Consider the following 8,105-nt stretch of genomic DNA (forward strand, 5'->3'; position numbering starts at 1 on the left):
AGAGGAATACAAATCAAAACCACAATGAGATACCATCTCACACCAGTCAGGATGGCTATTATTAAAAAGTCAGAAAATAACCTGTTGGCAAGGTTACAGAGAAAAACTTATACGCTGCTGGTGGGAATGTAAATTAGTTCAGCCACTGTGGAAATCAATTTGGAGATTTCTCAAGGAACTTAAAACAGAACTACTATTCAACCCAGCAATCCCACTACTGGGTATACACCCACAGGAATGTAAATCGTTCTACCAAAAAGACACATGTATTTGTATGTTCATCACAGCACCATTCATATTAGCAAAGACATGGAATCAACCTATACACCCACCAATGGTAGACTGGATAAAGTAAATGCAGTACATACACATCATGGGATTCTATATAGCCATTAAAAAAAATCATGTCCATTGCACAACATGGATGCAGCTGGACGCAATTATCCTAAGCAAATTAATGCAGGAACAGAAAATCAAATATCACGTTTCCACTAATAACTGGGAAGTAAACATTGAGTACACATGGATAGAAGAAGGGGAACAATAGACACAGGGGCCTACTTGAGGGGAGAGGTTAGAAGGAGGGTGAGGATTGAAAAACTACCTGCAGGGTACTATGCCACCATTAATAGCTGTTAAACTTTAAACACACACACACACACACACACACACACACACACACACACTACTGTTTCATTATAAAAACAAACAAAAAACCTAGAGTGTCTCCCAGACTTTGCATCGCAGACTTTGCAGCACACTGGAATCACTTAAGAATCTTTAAAAAATACAGATACGTGTATTTCAACACAAGATATTCACATACTGATTTATTTGGGATGGGGTGTGAATCTGGGAATGACAATTTTTAAAACTCCCCTGGTGCTTCTAATGTGAAGCCAATGACCTAGAGGATAGGAGAATTCACTGCTATTGTCTTCCCTCCACTCAGCTGTGCCTTAGTGTCAGGAAAGGGAAGGAGGTAGTTCATGCAAAGAACCACACTAACAAGTGTGGGCTTGCTTATCTCCAAGACCAGAAGTCACCTTGATTTTCAATAAATCAGTATGTTTGGAGGAAGTATGTGTGTGTATGTGTGTGTGTGTGTGCGCGTGCGCATGGTGGGAGGCAGGGAGAGAAAGAGAAAGGGGAGAAAAATATGAAATGCGAAAAAAAGAAACATAAAGATAAGATAAAGTCCTAAATAAAATAAAGCAATCTTAAAGAGAAATGCCTTAATGATTTTAAAAAACAAGCAAAAAACCCCTGCAGATCATCATGGAATATTGTAAAGAACAGTTTCTCCATCTTTACTCCCAATCACACTCTATGCCATACACTTAAGTGTGTTATTACATAAAAAGTGATTCCCACGGTTGCTAACATGTATAGTTTACCATTCTAGAAATGCAATATCAAAATGTGTGTGTAGAGACCTACAAGGCAACAGAACATTCTAGGCTAGTTAAATTAACAGTATCATTACGGCAATGTTTTTCAAACTTCAAGTCTCTATATATTAGAAAATCATGAAATAAATTTACTAGGTCATAACCAGAATTTTCTTTTCAAGGAAATTAAACACAAAAGAAAAATATCAGAGTATATCAAATGTGACACAGGGTAAACATTATTTTGTGAAACTTTTGTTTGTGGGCATGTACGTATGTTTATTACTGTGAGTCCCAGTTTAAAAATTTTGAAAGCCACTGCTCTAGAGGTAGTTCTACCCTAGCTCAGAACATTTGAACTCAAACTGCATAGGCAGTCAGAAGTCCACAAAACCCATGGCGTTTAAGTCTGGAAGGTATTTGAAAGATTAATTATAATTTCATTTTACAAATAAGGATAGTGGAAATCATTAAAAAAAAAAGCCTCTTACTTGTGCCCATAGTTTTTTACTGTACCATAGGAATCAAGTATCTTTGAAATCTGTATTTTCAAAACTAATTTAATATGATATCTTACATACTAAATTTCCATGACACTAATTACAAATTTTCAGTTATATAAACACTTTTTTGACATGGCATTTTTACCAACTTCTTACTCAAATGTAAATTGTACTATGTGCAAATTAAGTAATAATAAATTTAAAGACTCTTGATACTAATGTTAGGAAGCAGATCCTTATTTACACAAATACGAGATTATTAAAAGAGCACTTCGGACTCCAACAGGAGATCCTCAAAGAGCACACAGTCATGACAGCACCTAGAGCAGCAAAATGCAAGGAGTGTCAAAAATCCCCTATTTGCTTTTCTTGATTTTATGTTCTTTTTCTCCAGACTCATCAGGCTGCTATAGATACACACCAGACACACTCATACACACAATTTATATTTTGAAATATAACCCTAAAGCAAAAAGAATTTAAAATAAAATGTGTGTTACTTTAAAGTTTAAACTCAGGAACAGTTTCCTAAAGAAGTGGTAATGCAAGTAAAACTGTTTCTCATGATCTGCAAGGCCTGAATCTCTTAGGTTTTGTACCTTATTTTTTTGTGGCTATGTTGAGAAAGGGCTGATAGTGATGTATTTACTTAATAAGATATAGTGCAGATAATTGTAGAAACCCTTCCTATTTAATAGTGGCATGTACACTTCATATTGCAATCTTCTCAAGGGGTTAAATTAATATTAACTAAGAAAACTTAGCTTTTTAAAAAATTCCTTTTAATCTTGATCATGATAAACTTAGGTGAAGAGTACAGAGAAAGTGAATTGGTATCAGATGGTTCAAGGAAGGACAATCCAGAATGTCAATTAAAATGTATTAGGCTACAAGAAATAAGAAACCATGGAGTAGCGGAAGGCTGTTAGAAAATGGGTTGAAAAGACTATTAAGAAAAACATTAGCAGATCTTCTTTCCTCCACCTTATTCTTCCATATCACATGTCACATGTCTGGCAAGTTTTCTTAGGAGAGCCATATGAGGACATACCCTGTGAAAAGCAAACGCTATGGAAACCTGTAAAATAAATGAATGAATGAATGAGCGAGCAAAGTGAGAACCATGAAAGAAAAGCTGGAAGAAGGAAGGGAAAAGTGAAGGAGTTGCAGAATCTGTGATTCTCAATCACCCAAAGGGCTAATTATGATTTTAAATAGCTAAGAGAATAAAGATTAGCTTGTAATAAGGCCATTACATTTCGTTAAGAGGACACTGGTGAACTTAGTAAGAAAGATTGTAATGTCCGTGCAAATGAGAAAGCTGAACTGAAAAGGATCAAAGAAAGTATTGAAATATGGGTCCTAAGTACAACAAAAGCGAGCAGGGATAAATGCAGTGCCTCACCTAGCTAAGAATGTTATGTGTAAAGAAGAGAACAGAAATACCAATAAGAGACAAAAATATCAAGTTGTCATTTCACAAATACAAAAAAGAAACAAGATAATGGAGAAGTGACTATCAAGAGATGAAGTAATATAGAAGTTCATAGGAAAAAAGTATAATAATGTGAGGAGGTGAAACAGGAAAACATATTCTACCCAATGTTTGTCCCAAAAACATTGCTTTTTTCCCCCAGTTGCTTTTGGGGAAATAGAAAAGTTCTGACCTGAAATAAACACACTGATGAATCAAGCATAGATTTTATAAAGATTCAAGTTCAGGGTGGTAGCGCGAGAAAAAAAAAGAGTAGGTTACAAAAAAAAGTTGTTGGCAAGAGAGTCAACAAGGGCAAAATGAGTGTCAGAGAGAGCAGAGTTGAGGAGGAAAGAACAAATTTGTTGAGAAGGAAGTCAGTATGTTTCTTTGCCTTTCTCCACAGGAACAAAGCAGAATGAAAGCATAAATTAAAAGAGTGAATCCCAAAGGTGAGTGAACTCTAAGAATTATTAAGAACACAGTCATTTTAACAAATAGCAAATTAAGGCAGAGGTAGAAAAAAAAAAGATTTTATTTGAACAAAATATATAGCGTTAAATGGTAAGTAAACTGTGAAAGGATAAGTCCTCATTATAGTTTCTATTTTCTCAAAGAAAGGTGCTAAGTAGTAAACGTTGCTATTATTTGGTAAAAATTATCTCTGAAATTATAATTTTGCAATTCAAAAACACATTCGGTTATAAAAGTACTAGCCACCTTTTGAAACATATTTAATTAGGAGCAATACTTTGGCCTTCAGTAAATTCTCAATTGAGCAAGCCATTCAAAATAATAGAAAACTATATGACAACCGAAAAGTTCTCGTAAAATGTCCGTATTGATTGTTATGGCCTAACCTGAATCTGCATAACATGCATGTGTATTTTATTCATTAAGGTCAAGGATGTTGAACTAAAAAAACATATGTGACAGCTTAATATTGTCAATACAAAGATTAAACTAATTTAAGCAGTTGTAACTCCACAAAATAGCCTATAAATTGACTACATTACAAAGGGGTAAAAGTGATTTTGCAAATTCATATTTTAAATACAAAGAAAGTATTATCTCCTAGTGCACGGGAGAAAATAACAACATCCTGGAGTTCTACAAAGAATAACCTTTTGTTGATAAAAGATGGCAAATGTTTGAACGTTCACGGGTGTGCATATCACAACTCAAAGAGGATATGCATGCATGATTCAAACACACATAGTTATCTGAAGTACTAATGCTTTCTATTAGCCTTCAAAGGCAGACTTACGTGTGCCCACAAATGGCAACCCAGCAGGCAGTGACATCAGTCCTAGAAATGATGTGGCCTGTATAGTGTGCAGTGAAATGCAGTGCTCTACTTGTTTGCAATGGTTTTATTTTTCGACTAGTTTTTATCACACTTGGCATGAACAAGGGAACATGTGCTTTGCTAAATTTGAACTTTTAAGATGAAACTGAATTAACTGAGAACCAAAAAATTGCTTCTGAATTTTCCTGAGATTGAAAAATGCCTTCCCTCTTATACTAGGAATGGCAAAATAAATGACAAATACATCTTGAAAGTTTAAATGTGAGCTAGGAAGACCCTGTGGTTTGAGAACAACATTGTTGGCTTTTTTCTTTTTTTAGACACCTGAAATAAGACTGTAATGTAAAGGCTTTTTCCCACACAGTACCCTTTTGCTAACATGAAGACATGTATGAAATCTAAAGCTAAAGAAACCTAATATAAGCACTTAACCTAATATAAGCACAATTTGCTTTCTTTGTCAACCAAAAAGTTTAATTAATTTGCCATTTCTTAAAACTTAGTAACCATCAAAATATAGAGTCAACTCTTGCTCCAAAATTTAAACTTATATTCTTTCTTTTTTCTGCTAGTGTTGGAACAAAATAACTATATTGACTAAAACAACCAGACACATATCCCTAGAGACACCCTCCCCTCCTAAATTCCCTCTTCCTTCTCATAAAAGGCATGCCAGGGTACCCAAGTATAAATACTTTGTATATAAAATGAGTGCCCTGTCATGCTGATATTTTTAAGGATTTGAATTCAAAATAATTTTAATACACAATTCAAGTTCTAAATTGCAGGATATGTTTATAAGGAATCTAGTGATAAGTAATAGGTCAAACAACCTGTAAGAATCAGCTTATAGTACAAGCCTCATTGCATTAATAATGTCACAGTTAGTATGTTTATTAAATTAAATATTACCAGCAAGGGTCTTCTAAATGCCATGTTCCTAATACTAGATTACATATTTATTTCAGAGTTAGCATAGTAAGAGGGGGAGCTATCACTAGAAGGTCTATTAAGCCATGTGTTTTTTTTCATTGCTTTAATAGAACTATTCAAATCAAATTTTTCACGCCATGCCTTGAACACCACTGCAAACCATACTGTGGGTGTAAAATACACGCAAGGAAGATATAATCAGCTCAGATGAGACCAGTGACTTGTACACCATCAAGTTTACTTTATTGTGAAAGCAATGGAGTTTTCTTTCAAGTGAATATATTTTTTAATGTGTGTGGCAACCTAACATACAAACTGAGGACGGGAACCAGGAAAACACACAAATCTCAGAGCAACTGAATTAAACCAAATATAACGCAATGCCTAAAATTTTGCCTAGTCTTCTCTGGGAGACTCTTATTTTGTTCTGGTAAAAGAAAACCCGACTGTCCAAAAGTAAATCTCGTTGCACTCAGACTATAACTTCAATAAATCACATACATTCAACTTCCTTAAAAAGTATCAGTTACTTTTTTAAAAACTGATTTTACTGATATTAGGCTAAAATATTACTCTTTTAAACATCAAAATTAATCAAGCAATCACCAACATACCAGGGTCAATTAAATATGTTTAAAATTGATCACTACCTTTAAAGTTGCTGACTACTTCATAAGTACATTTGTCTAAAAATAATAATTGTTGCTGTTTCTTTCCCGGGAGTCTACATAGGTTTGTTTTCATACAAGAGCATGGGTTCTACGTTTTTTCCCTCGTCTCATGGCCAAAATGCCTATATGACAATGTAACTCAAAAACACACACAAAAGGTGCTGCACCAGATAGGACAGGCTGAATATCTTATAAAAATCACTCATGAACACATATGTTGTCCAAATACCTATGAAGCATTTTAAACTCTGGGAATAGAAACGGTCTCTGTTCAACGAAGCTTTTGTTCCAAACCTGCAGCTTAAGCAGAAAGCAGAGCATCCTTTAAAGCTTCAGTGCTAAAAATATAAATACTCAATATCACCCCCAAAAAAGATGGGTCACAAAGAGTTGTAGCAGTGATATTTATATGAAAATGTTAACTGCAGGAGATAAGAGGTTCAGAAAGTTATCTATAGACCCTAAATTGCTACAATTTAAAAGCTCCAGTGATGTAAGTCGGTCCTAAAAAGATGGAAACAACCTGATTTTTGAAACAAACTGTTAAGTAAGTTTCTGGTAGTCCGAAACAGAAGTCCACGCCCTCAATCCTATGCGGCTGCCAGGCCTGGCTCTGAAAGAGCAGCAGAGAGAGGCTGCGCGCTTAGGCCAGGGCCCAGGCCGCGGCCCTTCTCAACCGATGCTGCGGTCGGGGCTACTCAGAGAACTGTCTGGACCCGGGCTGAGACCCGCGGCCTGAGTTAGGCCTGGACTTCCAGTCTCGCCCCACAGCCTGCTTCTCGGCCTGGACCTCTGACCTGGATCCCTGACTGGGACAGCCCCGGGCGCCGCTGCCCGCCCGACGGCAAAGCAGGAAAGCCCCGGCCCAGGCCTCAGGAGCCACCCCGCACCCGGGCGAGCTCCCCGGACGCCCGTCCCCGCCGCTCTGGGCTCGGGTGCACCAGGGCCAAGCTGCAACCTCGCCTGCGGGGGCAAGACCAGCCTGCCTCCCACCGCCGCAGCGCGCCTTGTTCCCGCCTCTGTCTACCCCGACGGGCGGCGTCCAACCAGAAGGTTGAGAACCCAGGCCGCAGCATCTCCTGGCCCGAGCAGCACTCGCCGCCGGCACGCTCAGCCCCGAGGGACATTGAAAATTAGTTAAGATGGCGCGGATTGCGAGTGGCGGGAAGGCACGAGCCAGAATACAGTGCTAGCCGCACGCTCGTCGTCTTTCTACCTCTTTTTGAAAATACACTGTTAAAAACTGGGGAAATCTGGGTTTACGGAAAGGAATCGTCGTTCCTCTCAGGCTGTCTCAGGAGAGAAAAGGCAACTCTAACAGGGGACGCGAACTTTGATTCCCAAAGGGCCTCCCAAATCTAGACTTTGATTTCCTTGGAACAGCAGCAGCCTCTCAGACGCACGGACAGTGTCATTTCACCAGACACCCAAGACTTTTTGGAAGCGAGGAGAAATGATCATGTTTTAAAGGGACAAGAAATCACAATGCCTCCGAGAGGAGCGCGAAGCTGCAAATTTACCTCACGCTGACTCAGTCCACACAGCAGATGGTGGCAGAGCTGCAAGGGAAACGACCTCCCCAATTTTTTAAAAATACTTCCTAATATCAACCAAAGCGCGTCTTTCAGAACAAGGCACTACGTTCCTGTGAAATCTATCCTCGGCTCCTAAGAGCTTCGTTTACGCACATGACACCGGCTCTTTTGCTCACGGTGATTGTCCAGAGGGCGGCGGGCAGGGCCGGGCAGCGCCGGGTTTCCGGGCTCCTGGGCTCCCGCGCTCCAGCGCTCCCGCGACCCGGCCTGGGAGGAAAGGAGAGGGCGG

This window comes from Macaca thibetana, chromosome 12 (genome assembly GCF_024542745.1).
Source record: "Macaca thibetana thibetana isolate TM-01 chromosome 12, ASM2454274v1, whole genome shotgun sequence".
Classification (NCBI taxonomy): Eukaryota; Metazoa; Chordata; class Mammalia; order Primates; family Cercopithecidae; genus Macaca; species Macaca thibetana.